Here is a 16084-nt window from a genome sequence, read left to right on the forward strand (position 1 = left end):
TTTTGGAATATATGGGAATCAACAGAGTTTTCCTGTGTAGTAGTTGAAGAAGTATCAGTAGATATGAGGGAAGAGCAGAAACTCACCTAGAACTTGAGAGGAGAGCAAGAGGATAAGCATTTGTTTTTTATTGGGAGCAAAAAATGTGAATAAGATTTGAGAAGAACTGTTGGGAGTACACTAGAAGTTACTCTTAATGAAACATGGAGCACTTGAGAAAACTTTCCAAGTTATGTATCAGGAAGACAAATTATGCATGTCTGGTAGATTTGCTGGTGGAATGGAGAAGAGAGAAACACTGCCCCGTGGATGATTAACAGAAGTACTGAAGCATGAATAAACTCAGTACACACACACGATTATATCTTCCTGTGTTTCTCTCAGAGATACCAACAAATTCAACCTGAAACATTGAGCCTACGTCAGCATGGAGTGAGAAAACATATAGTAAATCCAAAGTTCCCAACTACAAACAAAAGTGCCAATTTCTCTGAATTGTTAGTTTGTAGTGCTATTTGTTGCTGGTGTAGTTTTGCACAAACTTCTCTAGGATAAGGGCACTGTGTTACTGTTTTCTTTCAGCAAGACCAATTCCAATGCTATTACTGGTCTAGATGATACCTCCCCCTGCAAAACAAAATGAAAGAACCCTAAACCAATCTGTATGACTCTGTAAGGAGAGGGTTATTTAAATAACAAAGTTATAATAGCTCCTATGTGAAATGAAGGGAAAAAATAGCATTGCCTGAAATTCTTATTTTCTTGTCCTTTTATGTGACTTAAGGGATTTCTCATGTAAACTGGATCTTTCTCATATAAACTCGATTGTGGTCAGGTTTCTCAACAGTGTAGATGAGCAATAATCTCACTGAGGCAATATCTGTGAGTTCATGAAACTGCTCATAAAGCTGTTTCTGGTTTTTTGCATGTTTTTATCCTTGATAGTTGCTTGTTCTTGGTAAAGATGATAAGCTTGTTGGGTATGTTCATCTTCATCTTACTGCCTACAGCAATACTGGAAGGTTTTATATACTGGACACTTGCGTTGTTTTCCAGACCTGTTGTAATTTTGGGCTTTAGAAAATGAAACTTCTCTGTTTCTCACAGATTGAGACCTGCTTGTTTATCCTGCATGGCTTTCAGTTTGGCTATCTTCAAAAGCTCATCTGTCAGAAGAGAAGGAAGCTGACAGTGATGAGAAAGCAGACAATCACCAAATTGTTTAGGCAGTGCTTTCTAGCAGGATTAGCAATACTTGTAGCAGAATTCTGTTCAGTGTTTGTCCTGGGCCTCAGCTTGAGCTTATGCATTTTCTGTGACAGGAGTACTTTTTCACCTAGACTTCCTTATTAAAGCAGAGAGCATCCTGCACTCTTCCAGGGTTATGCAGGACCTGAAACAAGTTCAGTTTTCTTGGAGAGAAGTCAGACAGTCATCGTGTTCCTTTTGAATCCATTGGTTCAGGAGATCTTCTCTCTGGTCAGCTGGGATGATGCCATATCATTGCCAGTCTTAAATGGGTCTTGGCAGTTTTTGCAGCAAACATCCATGGCTTATGTTTAGTGCTGCTTTCCAACTTTGAGTCTTTGTCAGTTAGGAGAGACTGCCTGAGTCTCCTTCCATAGACACCCTGATTGGTGAGGGGCTTGGAGGAGAATTTTTCAGCAGTCTGGTGGGTTATATAAAAACAAAAAAGCTCTATAGCCTTCAGTACTTGCTTATGGCTTTATTTCAGTGTTGCATTATATGATACGAACCAGTTTGATGTCCGCTTCAGAAGTTGTGATTTCTGCTTTTAATGTTATGTGCTTGAATTATAGCCTGGTTTATTTACTAGAAAACCAATCTCCAAAACAAACCAAGGCATATACCAGCATGACTGCTCAATGTGATTAAACATAGGAGCTAACATACTCTGCTGGACCAAATGTCCATCTAATCCAGCATCTTGCCTTTATCACTGCCTAGCAGCAGCAGCTGACTGAACAGTGTAGGAAATGGGTGCATTCTGTCAGCCGCTGAAATATTAACAGTAGGTTTCTGACAGTTGTTTAGCTGCTGTCTGAGATGGAAGCTACGTTTGGGCTATTGCACTGTGAATAGCAACATCAAACTATTTATAGGTGAATTTGCTGCCTTTTTGAACTAATTTATAAATATCTGTGGCTTACATAGTGTTTCACAGCACTGAGTTCTGTGCAGTTTACCTGCATTTTCTGTGTATGAGATAGATTGGTCCAAGAAAAGAAATTGTTTCATTTGTTTTAAACATACTGTCTTGTTGTCTTTCCTCTCAGTACCATTTCTATTTCTTCCTTTTTTGAGGTGGAGCAGCCAGAATTATGTGCAGTGTGCATCACAGCAGAATGTTCCCTGTTTTTGCTCTGTTCTGTTTCTAATACCTTCTGAGACTTTTCTCGGACTTCTTGCTGCTGAGAGTTGAACTGTTTGCTTGCAGCAATCTTGAAATCTTTTTTGTAAGTAGTCATGCCTAGTTTCACTTCATCGTTGTGTATTTATAGCTAGATTATTTTTTCCTCTGAGTATATTATTTTGCACTTCTCGACCTGGGACAACAAAATGATAAATGAAAACCAGTCATTTGGTATTATCAGATTCCCTGTAACTCTCTGAAGTTTATTTTAATTACAACTATCTGAAATGATGGAAAGCATCACAGTGTGTGCAACCTTCCTATTTGCCAGATAAGTTAAAAGTATGTTCACAGACTTAACCCTGATCATTGTTGTGGTAACTTCCCTGCTCTTTGATTGTTCAGTGTTTTCTTTATTACTTTTGTGGAGGTCTTCTCATGACTTTTACTGTGTAAGGTGGTGTGAGATAAACAAATGGCTTTGCTTCCTTTTGTTTTTGTTGCAATATGGTGTATGAACATTTTGGCATTTGAGATGTAGGTCTTCCAGCATCTCTTTTCATTTGCTTTGAAGTTGGATGTCCAAAAGCTTCATTTCATTAAGATTGCAATCTTTTATATGAATACTTGGCAGAGAGTGTTCTTTAGAACTGTGGGTTTTGTTGTTGGGTTTTTTTCCTTTGTGTGTGTGTGGTTTTGTTTTCTGTGTTTTGGGTTTTTGTTTAAATGGCCAGTGCTTTGTAATCTCAGTATCATGAATTATGTCACCTTCAAAGGGTGATATAATTCATTCCTGCCTCTATAATTTGTTCCTACATCCTGCCTCATTCCAGCCTTGTTTCTTCAGTTCTTTTCTCTTCCAGTTTGTGGAAGTCCTTGTCTTGCCTTTTTAACCAAGTCTGTGATGTTTTTACTATGACCAGCTTATTTTTTAATAGATACCAAGAATTCCCTGCTTATCTCATTTTGTTATTGTGGTAGAATTTAATATTTTTTTTAATTTGATAAAATTAAAAATTAAATTTCTGGTTTGAAACTTGAAACTTCTCACTCACCTAGCATTGATATCAATGAGTTTTAAGGCAGTTTGACTGCCAGGCAAATGGCAGGTGTTAATTTTCATAGGTTTACTCCTTGTCTAGCTAGAATATCTTAATTTGATTATGGGGGAAGTTTGTATTAACTAGTTGAACTGTTAGGACAGTTCAAGTATCTGTTAGAAACTAGAATTCTTTTCAGAGAATAAGTACTGCTTGAAAATAATATTTCTTTTTAATATTATGCTTCTATATATATGAATTTACCTGTCTTTTGCTGCTCTAAATATTGATGTGGTGTTAAATAATTAAGCTCACACAGTAGTGAGTGTTCATTCCTATATCTGGGGGGTAGAAAGAAGGCCTACAACAGACACTTCTGTCCATAAGACTCCTGGCCTAGAGGACAAGGAGACTAATGTGTCATGTAGGAGCATGCAGATGTGACACCCAGACTGTAATTTGACAGAGGATATTCAAATGAACTAGTTCAGAACTTGGCAATACATGGTAGTGCTGATTTACCTGCTGTAGGAATTGCATCCTTTACTTCAGTTTTGCTCAGTATGCATAGATTATACAAATTTTCAGATATCTAGGTGGTTTAGGTTATTGTTGGGGGAATCAATCCTCCTTCAACTTCTTGCTATTTGTAATTTCCTTTAGTAATTTGAATTACAATTTTACATCATTGTATTCAGAAGCTCACAGCACTTTGTACTCTTGTGTGGGTGCATGCTTGTGATGCTTTGCAAGTTGTGGAAAAAATATTTTTTTAGTAGGTTAGTATTAAGCTGTTGTAGAATTTGAACAGTCTCTAGTGTACTGTGTTACTGCAGCAGAAACTTAATAACCACAAAAAGCTTAATTCATAAAAATTGCTGTTACCTTGAATGCTTGAGTAAGAACTTTGAAGATTTTTGAAAAGTAAGACTGACAGTTTTTGATGTTCATGAATGAGAAGACTGAATATTGTGTTTTGGTTTTGTAGCTCATGAAGTTAAGCAGCTGAAGCTTGCTTTAGTGTCAGTCTCTAATTGGACAAAGCATGGTTTTGTGTGTTAGTGAATAGACACTTCTAAAAACATACAAAGCCAAGAAATAAATACTTGCATTGTTATAAATCAGGTATTGTTATTTTGTATTTGGAAGATTACTTGACAGAGGCAAATCACCTGATCTTCAGAAATTGGCAACACATGTTACTGCTGATCCCAGGGTCCTTTGGTCTGCTCAGTAAACAGCCATTCCTGACCTCTTCAGAAAAAATGTATTTCTTGCCTTTCTGCCCTCTTCCAGACTGGGGCCTGTAGAGTATATGAAGGGATGATGTACAAGCCTCTTCCCCCACAGAACTTGTGCCAGATGTTATGTGCTTGGTAATGCAACTTGAGAAAATAGGAAGGGCGGAAATAATTGAAATTCTTACTGTTTCTCCAATAGATGATTTGAAAATATGCCATTTAGCACAGGTTAAAATGACAAGAGGGACTATTACTCACTGGGAGTGACTTCTGAGACATTAAATACCTCTGAGTTGAGAATTCCTTAAAATGCTCATGTTTGGCTGTGGGAACCTAAATACCTTCTGTCTGGAACAAGCATGTATGTTTTTTTAAGCAGAGGGGACTGAAAAGAGTGTGGAGAATGGTACCATCCTTCTTTTCCTTCCTTCTAGGGCAGGTGTTTTTTGAACGACAAGTGACCGAAACAAAAGTTGTGATTTAGTTGAGGTATATTGTGCAGAATAGAGAGAAGGAAACAGCTGCTAAGATCAGAAAACAAATCTCTAATGGAGGATAGAAAACAGGTATTTCCAAGGTGTGTATATAAACTTGTTCTCACTTGTCCATCTTTTTTTGTGTCTAATAGTTCATTGGGACTCTGTCATAAATGTTTTCTGAAGTGTTGTCAGGGTTTCCATTGCAATGAGCTAATTAAATCACTGTTTAAATAATTTTTTTTTTTTGAAGTTGCATATACTCTAGAAACTCTACTTTTGCCTAGACAAATCTTTGAATTGAGGTTGAATTGATTCTTTCCCTGGAAGAAACAAACTGGTGGCATTTTAGGTTTCCTGTTGATATTTTTTTGAGTGTAGAATTACATTTTTTAAAGAAAAAATTGAGTCAATTTTTGCCTCCAGTGTTCAGGTAAAGTTTGCATCTCTATATTTACCTTTAAGTGTTAGTGATTTTTAAAGGGTTTTTTTGTGTGTATTTATTTATTTAATGCAGTATTCTGATACATGTTTGACCTCCAGAAGGTTACTCCATTTTGCTTGGCTTGGTGAAGATGAATTTTGGGAGTTCATCTATACTTTAGTTGATACCACTGTGTTTCTCCAGTAGTTTCGTGTCAGTCCCATGAAGCTGTGTTGCATTGAGTAGTTCACCTGAGTGTCATCCAGGGTAAAGCTATGAGAAAATATGGGATTTATCCCACCATTATTCCATCTTGCCTGAATGAGAAAGTTCATGGCTTATAGAAACAAAATTCTTTGTCCTGAACATGAGTGTTGCAGAGCTATGGAGTAGACTAAAAATCCTAAGAGCAGGAAAATGCTGCATTAAGTAAAGTAAATGGCTCAGTGTAATTGTCAGAATGGGACTACCTTGGCAGAAGAATGAAGTTCTCTATAAAAACTTCTGAGGTACTCGGGCCACAGCTTAGTTAGACCTTCATTTAATAATTTTGTATGAAAATAAACAGGGAAAGAAGGAATTGGTGTTGAAAGAGAGGAATGTGTGAATATTCAACAGTGTTGGACTTTTGTATCTGTTGGGAGAAAGGAAAAATCCAAATATTCACAGTGCTCAGCAGGAAGCAGGGAAGAGGAGATTTTCTTCCTCTTAGAGGTGTGCTGTGAAAACAGTGATGCAGCCTGGCAGGCCAAGTCCTGTTGCATTCAAGGAACAAAAAACAACAACTGACAATGCCTCAGAAGCTGCAGGGGAGGGAGCTGGTCTAGTAAAGAAGGAAATAATTAGGGCCGAATCTTTCACAGTAAATTGTGATACTGTCGTCTTTTTAAATACAGTCATTACAGCTGAAGGAAGCAGAGAGAAAAAGCTGATGCTGGAACAATCTGGTAGTTAAATCTAAGGGAAATGGGGAGAAGGGCTGGACTCCTGCTCATCTGCAGCAGCCCTGCACACAGAGCTACCTGATTTAGGCCTAGCCGACAGTGCGTTGGAGGCCCTGGGAAGGCAGATCGCTCCGGCAGTGTGTTTTGTCAGCGTGACGTACTTGGGAGTGTGCACAGCCTGCGTGCTGAGCGCCAGTGCTGCCTCCGACTTTGCTTCTCACTGTTCTAAGAATGTAATGAAATCCCTTCTCACTCATGCTTTTATTTTGGGATGGAGGGGGAGAGAGAGGAGCTTTCGATATTCTGGTGTATTCAGAGTTGGAAACAAGCATGTTTTACCTAATTCTGTTTACTGTCTTTTTATTTAGGCTATGTGTGAAACACATTGATACCTTTACATACTCTATCATAATTTATTAGTACACAAAACTAGAAACTCATAGAAACCTTATTGATCCTTAGCTAATTAATCTCTACACAGGGAATACAGTACTTATTGTTGGAGTGTCTCAAGCTGTTTTTTTTTCTTTTTTTTTTTTTCTTTCTTTGCTGGTCTCTGTGCTCAAGAGATCAGGAATGCCAAAATGAAAACATGGTTTAAATAAATAATAGCTGGTGAAATTGAAATAAGTTTGGCTAAAAAGCAAATCAAATGCAAATATAAAATGAGAGTGGTTTTTACTAAATGCAATCAGGCTGTACTTAGATGTTGTAGTCAAAAGGAGAGGAAAATGTGATACCTGTCTGATAGCAGCAGAGGGTCCCAGCCACCTTTTCAGAGTCCAGAGCACTCGACAGAATCAACAGAAGTCTGAGACTGTTTTACATAGAACTTTGTCAAATTGAATTGCCAGTATTCATTCTAGAAAAAAACCCCAATTTTAGCAGGTGAGCATTACCTTTTTCGTCTTGTTTGTAAAATCTGAAGACCGATTAAAAAACAAATTATTGTTCTTTTGATACTTTTTTCATGTAAACATCTGTTCACCAGCAAATCATTTTTGTATAGTCTTTTGGCAATAATTTAGAAGCCTAGCATATTAGAGCAAGTGATCTGTAGTGTTGTAAAGGCAAGAATTTATGTGAAGTTTCTCATTTTGAGCTATGTCGCTGTTAGAATGGAAGATCCACATCACATGAAATGAACTCCTATATTCTTACAAATATTCTTTCAAGTATTTTTCAGTATTATAAAGTACAGAATACAAGAATGTATATTATCAGCTAATTTTCAAGTTTATCTACTGTACCTTATATACATTAAATGGTTTCTTTTTAATGCATGTGATGAAATAATTAAATTGAGGAGTCCAGTTTATTATAAGAACTTTGACAGACTAAATGGGGACCAGTACCTGTTGCAGTATACTGACATGAAAGTTGACGATAGCAAAGTCAGCAGAGGTTGGCTTAGTCTTAGTATTTAAAGAATGCCTGTGCCATAATGAGGTTACACAGAAAATAATAGTGATTTCTATTCTGCCTGAGTAACAAGCAGAACAGAAAGAATTCAGGACTGCCAAACTCAGATTCATCTTTACCCCTAGTTGTTCTGTAGGTCTTCCAGTTTCAAAATGAAAAGGATGTTCAAATGTGACTCTGTCACTGAAAATGTAGCTCACAAGCCAAATTTCTGACCATGTGGGGAAGGTGAAAAGTCACTTCTTGATGATCGTTTTATTTAAAAAGAATTAGCAAAGTGCACAGTCCTGTACCCAGTATAGCACAATGGAACTTGATAACTGCTGAAAAAAGGAAGGAAAGTCACCCTCGTGCTGCCAGCACAGTGCTTCTACTGCTGAAGCTTGTGCATGATATTCCCCACACCAAACTGTGAATCGCTTCAACTTTTTGTGGAGTGTGACACCCCCTCGCCCACCAGTCCCCCCAGAAAGTCAGGACTGCTGGAGGTAGGACCTCTCAGCTGGAAGAGGACATGAAGGAGGGTGCCTTGGCCAGCTAGATTAGCTGACTCTGGGAGTGTTATGTAGCCTGCACGCTAAATAATAAGAAAGAAACTGAAGGTAGAACTATAAACTTTGAGCAGAACTAGGCTTCACTTGGGTCTCTTGATATACTAGTAATCTAAACTTTCCTTGTGCATGCTTGGCAAACTGCATTTAGCTTTCATGGACACATTGAGACAAGGGTTTTACTGAAAATACAGCATCTGATTTTGAAAGAACTTTATAAATACAGAACTATAAAAGATTACCTGTTGTTTTAAGGTACCCTGCCATGCAATCACTAATCACAATACACCTGCATTTTTAAATGTTTGCATGTTATTACATGTGTACTTGCTTCTGTCTGATATTTGTGGAACAGTAACATCAGTAGAAGCTTGTGTAGCTAATCTCTCTAAATCTGTCACTGAAAATCTCACTGCTGCTCCTTGTGATTCTCAGCCAGTGATATTTTAAACAGAAAGCCCTTGTGATTGCAGGGTATGTCTTTTTTTCTTCATTGCAAATGCCCGTTAAATGTCTTTGTTCAGCAAATTATCGCATTTTGCTTTTTATTTCTTAATTTTAAAATACATTGTGGAATTGTGTCTGTTGCCTGTATCTTACATGCAAGTTGCCCTTTATCAAAGTGCATTTAACACAGATTTATTCACTTAACCAACACTCCCTTTGAGTAGTTCACACTATACTTTGTAAGCATGGAAATGCTGCATAGGTAATATTTATAAGGTAGAAGGAAATTCAGGGTCTCTAATTGGAGCCCTGCTGTTCTGAAATTTCTTTGGGAAAAAAAAATCCAGACTCTTGGGATTCTGTATAAATGTAATATGAAGTCTTCTGTAATGCAGAATGATCTTCTAGGATATGTGTGCTCACTTTAAATACATTAGTTTATGCATTCATGTTGAATAACCCTTTAAAAATATATAATCTTTCAGCTTAGTCCTCTCACTTGTTTAGTCACAATATTTTGCTTTTCATCAAAACGCTAGATGTAAGAAGACTTGAATTGATTTGCAGTCACTCTGTGCTAACACGAAACTGAAAGCTTGCCTTTACTTGCTTGTGTTTCGGACTTGCACTTTCACTGTTTCCTCTCTAAATTCTGGAAGAATGCTTCGAAGAATGCTTCATTTATCCTGCTTTCCTTCTCCAAGAACAGAATCTCTTCCTTCCATCTCACCTGGGGAGATGTGTGTGGTTTGCCGAATTTTATTCCTCATGTTTAGTGTTTTCTCTTAAAACTTTTTTTTTTTCCTTCACTTATTTGGCGTTTCCCCCTGCTGGCCGACTGCGCTAACAGCACCTCTTTCCCCGTGGAAATGGAGGGCCAAGGCTGTCCTTGAGTGTCACGGCTGTGTCGTTGAGGCATTCGGCTGCTCTTCTGACATTTTTTTGGCGTCCTCTGAATGTCTCTGGCAGACATATAAAATTCAAAGAATAGTCTGTACAAGCAGGACGTGCACATACCTGAGGTTCTCTCCATCACAAGTGCAGTTGCACTTCCAATGATAGTCCGAGGTACCTCTAGTTTTGCATTTCATACAACACTATCCAGATCATCTCCTTTTGTACCCTGGACCTCATCCCAAAACTCTTAAGGCACTTCTCCCTCACTAATGTATCATTCCCATGGGCCAGTTCTTTCCAAGATAAAGTGGGTTGCTAGGACGGGGAAAAAGGGTTTGGCACTCAATAAGAAATTTCTCCTTATGTTTAAAAGGTTAAAACTAGAAATCAGAGGTCCCTCCCTTCTTAATGAAATTTCAGAGGGAAAAATAGTTTAATAGGTACTGAGGTAGAGTTTTCTTAATTTTTTCTAATTCCTTGCATCTGTGGTTGTTAAATCTATTATTAGGATTTGTTGTGTATGTTCTTTCTAGAAAGAGTCTTCTCCTCTCAACTGCCTCTCCTCCCCTTTTTCCCAAGTAGTCCTCTGTCTCTGAAGTATGAAAGGAGGGCAGGAACTTCTCAGGGACTGGAATAAGAAAATTGCAACACAGGTTAAGAACAATATAGGTTAATAAACTGATTTTGCTAGACATACTATTAAGAAACAAAACAGAACTGTAAAGCACAGACATTCAAATAACTTCCCTTTGCATTTCTTATAAATTTTGAGACCCAATCATTGGACTATTACGGCTAGGAGGGAATAGCTCCTTCCATTTTCTGTTAACCTTCCATCTTATTTTCCTTCCCAGTGGTATATATACTTTGTAAATACTTGAAAATAATTAAAAAAGAAAAATTACAGGTTTAAGACTTTACAGATTAACTGACATCTTTTTGAAGTTAAATTGTTAAACAATGTTTAAAAAAAATCCCAAATGATCCATGTTTCCAGCAACTTTATGGAATATCAAATAATGCAGCAAAGTGTTTTTAGAAACAAATGCCAAACTCTGCCTTCTGCTAATTTATACCTTCACATCATGTAAATATTTTAATTTTGCAGAAGATTCCTCAGCTCCCCACTTCAAATATGAAACTTTGCTGTTGCAGTAAAAGATAAACTTACAGACCTTATTAGTACTCTTGGTGTGTGGTGTGTGCTTAGCTAAACAGTCCTTCTAAAAAGTAATTCACTGAAATAAAAATCCAGGTCATACAACTTTTTTTTTACGCGAGCAAGAATTTAGCCACACTGCATATAGGATTATTTTGTGTGTACCTAGAACCTAGTGAAAAGTAACTCACTGAGCAAAGTGAGGCTTAGTGGTTCTGCAATACAAGAACTTCTGAATGCTAAAACGTCCCTGTACACTGGCGTCTGGGTACAAAAAAAGAGAATTTTACTGATGGTAATTTTATGTATGTTAGGTTAAATGGGGAGTCCTTGATACCAAATCAGAAAGAACATCTTCCAGGCTCACTGATGGTCATAGGTTAGAGAGGCTTCTCTGATTCAAGAGATAGGCTCAGACTGTGCAAAGATGAGGGGATTATGCACAGGTAAGAAGTGTAGAGCAATATATCTTGAATCTGCTCAAGTGACAGAGATGATTCTGAGATTTTAAAACATGTTTGTGCTAATTTTCTACTTGGCCAAATGTAGTTTATAATTTTGCCAGAGAGTGTGATTTCATACTCCATCCCACCCCCAAGATGCCAGGAAAGTCTGTGTTCAGGAAGAATTACTAATGCCCAGTGGAGCTGTAGTCACAGGACCAGAGCTAAGAGGGTAATTGTCAACTGTTTACATGTGTTTGGTGCCACAGCAAGTTTTGGTGAATATTTTAAGAATCAGCTTGTGAAGTGGTTTTATCTTTACACTAGAGATGGCCTTTTAAACTGTATTGAGTCTTCTAGCTAATTTTCTATGTGGTAAATATAGTACTGCTTCTGCAAAGACAAATGATGGTGTCGCACACTTCTATTTAAACTTAGCTTGAATGTTTTATAAAGTGTTTCAGGGACGGTGAAGCAATCTATCCTCAAGTGAAGTCAGCTTCAGGTGTCTTAAACTCCAAACTGCATTTGCTTCATGGCAAATCATAGCAGCAGAAGAACTTTTAGGTAGAACTGAAGTTTGTAGTTTGAATCCTTTAAGTTGTCTCCATGCATAAGCAGAAAGTCCGGGCTCCTTGACCAGTTTAGCTGGAGTTAATCTATCAGTATTGTGGGGGATAAGGAGGGAGGAGGAGAGAGCAGTTGTACAGATGGACAAACTGGAAGGCATGACTTGTACACTTCAGTGCAGTCTCAGTTATCTTGAGCAATTCTATTGGTCCCTTTACACCTGCCTGGCATGTGCTACTGGGGCTGACTGGGAATTCTTCCAGCTGCAGCACAACAGGAAGATCACATTCTGTGCACTGGCACAAAGGAGGCTTCTTTTTGTCATGGAAGCAACAGCTCCAGCACTGCTAATGATCGTCATTGAAACATAAGCCTTATAATAATGTAATATGAAATTGATTATATACCCTGTCTGGCCTGGGTTTGGTCTTCTTAAGACTGCAGAAATCCTGCCCTGTGAAGGAATATGAGTTGCCGACTTGAAAATCACAGTAAAGTATCTGCCATGACTTGTTTTCTTAGAAGATAGTGATAGAGTGCTCTCTAGATAAAGGCTGTCTTTCAAATATGGGAGGGAGAGCCGATGCTTTGAGGAGTTCACATCTAAAAACAAAAGTCCAGAGAAAAAACTCTGAATCCCTCCTGTGTGGTGTGTGTTTCATGCACACGCACACGAAATTAATAATGCCTTACCCTCATATTGTTGAGCAGTTCTCTGAAATGTGAAAAAATATCAGGTTCACAATTGCCTGTGCACAGCATTTAGTCCTTTTTTTTTTCTGTGTACTGAACAAAACCAAGATCCTTTTGGCAAAAAGATACATAATTAAATATTGTAACATGATATGAATGGATAGAGTTCCATGGTTCCATGGACAGTAAACATTTGCTAGTTTCTAGAGTTAGAAAAAATGTAAAGAAGAAATTGCTGAACATGACGTTTAATTTTTTCCAGTTTTTCCAAGTGAGTCTCTGGTTACAGTAGTATAAACTTGATTGTATAACTTGAAGGTAGTAATAAGTATATAATTGTTATAATCGGACATCTTAATATACAGGTAATTAGCATTTAAACAGTCTTAAGCCTTCAGGTGCAGTATGCTTAAATGTTTTCACCACCATTTGTTTTTCTGATGTCCTCAGGTGCTACCAAGCCTTAAACATAGGAGTTTTGAGATCTTCGTTTTCATAACGGTCCCATTAAATGAGTAACTTTTTTAATCATAGATCATAGTTATATTTTGGGAAGAAGGTAGTGCTCTTAATTTGACTCCCAGACCTGGGGTTTAAAAACCCCCAAAATATTACAGAATATACTGTAACAATTTGAGAGTTAACCTTGCAGGCTCCTACCTTGGACAATTTACAGCATGTTTCTAGAGCCTTCAAAAGGCTACCTCAGTAAATTAGGTTACTGAGATTTTGTGATAAGTTTCTGCTGAAGTTTTTGTTACAAATCCCTGTATAATGCTAAACTCTTCAGACTTCTCTATTGATATGAATGATTGTGAGCTGTCTAATCTTAACTTTCTAATGTGTTTTGTAGTGAGCATGAGAGAGGCAGTGTAAGTTTCTAGATGTACTTTTGCTATGAAGAAGAAATAATCTCATTTCATTTATAGAGCAGACTTTATCCCTTTTTCATTAATACTGTTCTGTGTTGGTTCCCAGTATTCATAAGTACAGGGAGTTGTCAAGAACCAAATTTACAGATATTGTTGGTCGTATGCTGTTCTCTACTATAAAAATGCTAAGAACAGTTAAAAACTTATATCTGTTTAAGATGCTTGGGATTACCAATCTTGGGTATTTGTTCTTAATTTCTCTTTCTCAATTCTCTATTTAAGAAAACTTGCCTGTATCAGGCACAAATTTTTCTGTGGCTCTCATTAGTGCGCTGCTTATGAAGAAACCAATTTTTTATTTGTCTTAGGGCTTAGATGTTGAGTTTAAAAAGCCACGCAAATCAAAAGTTCAGAATTACAAGAAATTCAATTGATACTTCATTCTTTGTGCTTGTCCTCTCTACTAAATGAGGCAGGGATGTTAGTAAAAATAGTATACCTGCATGAGGGCAGAATTTTGTGTTGCCAGAGGTTTGACATTCAAAGGTTAACCTGTTCTAAACACTAAAGAAAAAGCCTGCAGTAAATTATCTACAGAAGAGGATGCAAATGTATTTCCATTCCCTATATGGGTCCTCTCTAAGTGACTTCTCCAAGGCAACACAGTGGTTCACTTGGATAGTCACGATTAAATTCCTTGTGTTCTAAACTTTGTCCTTGGGAGCTCCTGGCTTCTGAGTCTGGGGTTGTAGCAAGATTAAATGCAATCTGAAGGTTTGTAACTGTGCAGTTTTTTTCTGCACAGTTCCATCTTGATGGAGCTAGGGTCCTGCTATGGAGGCGAGTCTCTACGTAGGGGGAAAATAGGAAGGAAGGAACAGTTGCTGTTATTTTTAAGTGACAGGTTTCTTGTCAGGTTGTGTGTACTTGTGTTACAAGTAAATTGATGTTTTTCTTTTTTAAAGTAAAAATCATGCTTATTTTTTCTAAGACTGTGTTTGCAGATGTGTAATACTGACTGTTTTGTTTAGCTTTCCAAAAGCAGTAATCTACAGCAGTGAGATGTTTTTTAATTATTGTTTTTTATTAATAAGCATGGACAGATAGTTGTAGTTGCTTGTTGAAGAGGGCACTTAGTACTTGCATGATGAAAGGGCTTCCTCTGTAGGTCTCTGGACCAATTAAGTGACTGATTGATAGTGGGAGGTGGAGGTGGCAAGTAGGATTTTAATACCAAAAAGAAACTACAGTTTGAGAATAATACCTGTCTCTTCAGCACCCTCAAAAATGACAGTGTTTAAAACTCTGTAACATCCAGAGCCAATTTACTTACTTTGAATACAACCTCAAAACCGTCCATACTTCCCAGCTCATAACCTGTCAGGGTAGCAGCCGGATGTTATGGCAACTTACCTGAAATTGCTCTAAAATTAAACATCACCTGTAATATTCTGTTGTTCAAAATGCACGATGAAATTTGAGACTAGGAGACTGACAATACTGCCAGCAGGCTTTCTGTTTTCTGTTCTCAGTGGTCATCAGCACCCAGTTCTGCTGGATAGTAAATGGAAACCCTCCACTTGTGCTGGTCTTCAATGAGAGAGAGATGATCATGACTTTCTCCTACTGTATCTGTTTATAAGGCTGGGGCTTAAACTTCAGCTCTGTGATGACTTATGTGTGGATAGAAACATCTGCAAAGATCTTGTTAGCTGTGAAGTTAAAGCTTCAAATATGCTAATATTATAGTATTTTACTAGAAAATTGGGAGTATTTTGGAGCCTTTTTTTAGCATCAGGCAAGGTAATTGAGCAAATGAGTTATCATTTATATTCTAACTATCTTTTTAGAACTTTGACTCATGAGTTTTTTATGATTCATGTGGTGATTTCAGAGGTATTACCTTGCTGTGCTACAGAATGTTCTACCCATGACCCAGGCAGCGTAACAGGCAGTGCCTCTTTTTGGCCTCCACCTTTTGTGTCCCACCATATTGGCTTACTCTGCTGTTTGTTTCAGTCCCTAGCAGTACTCTGGGATTTGAGCTCTGGTGGCTGAGCTGACCTACCACCTGCTCTACCATCTTTGGGGGGTGGTGTTACCTCTAGCAGAGATGATGGGCAAATGTCATGAGTGGGTAACCTCGTTGTATTTAGCTGTGGCAACTGAGAAGGCTTATGATATAGATCTTAATAGATGTAATGGAGAGCAGGTCTCTCCACCATGGGAGGGGGACAGTGACCTTGCACAGAACTAGAAAGACTTGTACCTCTAGTTGCTTCTCCCCCTAGTGACAGCAATAGTTTGTATTTTAATCCAGATTGAATTTGTAGGTCTCCTTAGTTTTCCCTGCCACTTCGAACAGATTTTCTTTCAAAGTGGTGTTTTATAGTTAGCTTCAGCATTTAAAAAAAAATTACAACTCCCCTGAAGAAAAAACAACCAAAAACCCTTTTCTAAAGTCCCAACCCTTCCCTTTCCAACTTTTCAAATATTTGATTTTTTTTTTTTTTTTGTTTCAAACTCTAGTT

At 37.7% G+C, this 16084-nt stretch overlaps 1 protein-coding gene across 7 annotated transcripts in view; it reads left to right on the forward strand.

Annotated features, from left to right (window-relative positions):
• The window catches only part of PHF21A (PHD finger protein 21A), a 131925-nt gene that overhangs the window by 14327 nt on the left and 101514 nt on the right, over nt 1–16084 (forward strand). The window lies entirely within an intron of this gene.

Source organism: Molothrus aeneus, chromosome 6, assembly GCF_037042795.1.
Source record: "Molothrus aeneus isolate 106 chromosome 6, BPBGC_Maene_1.0, whole genome shotgun sequence".
NCBI classification, from domain to species: domain Eukaryota; kingdom Metazoa; phylum Chordata; class Aves; order Passeriformes; family Icteridae; genus Molothrus; species Molothrus aeneus.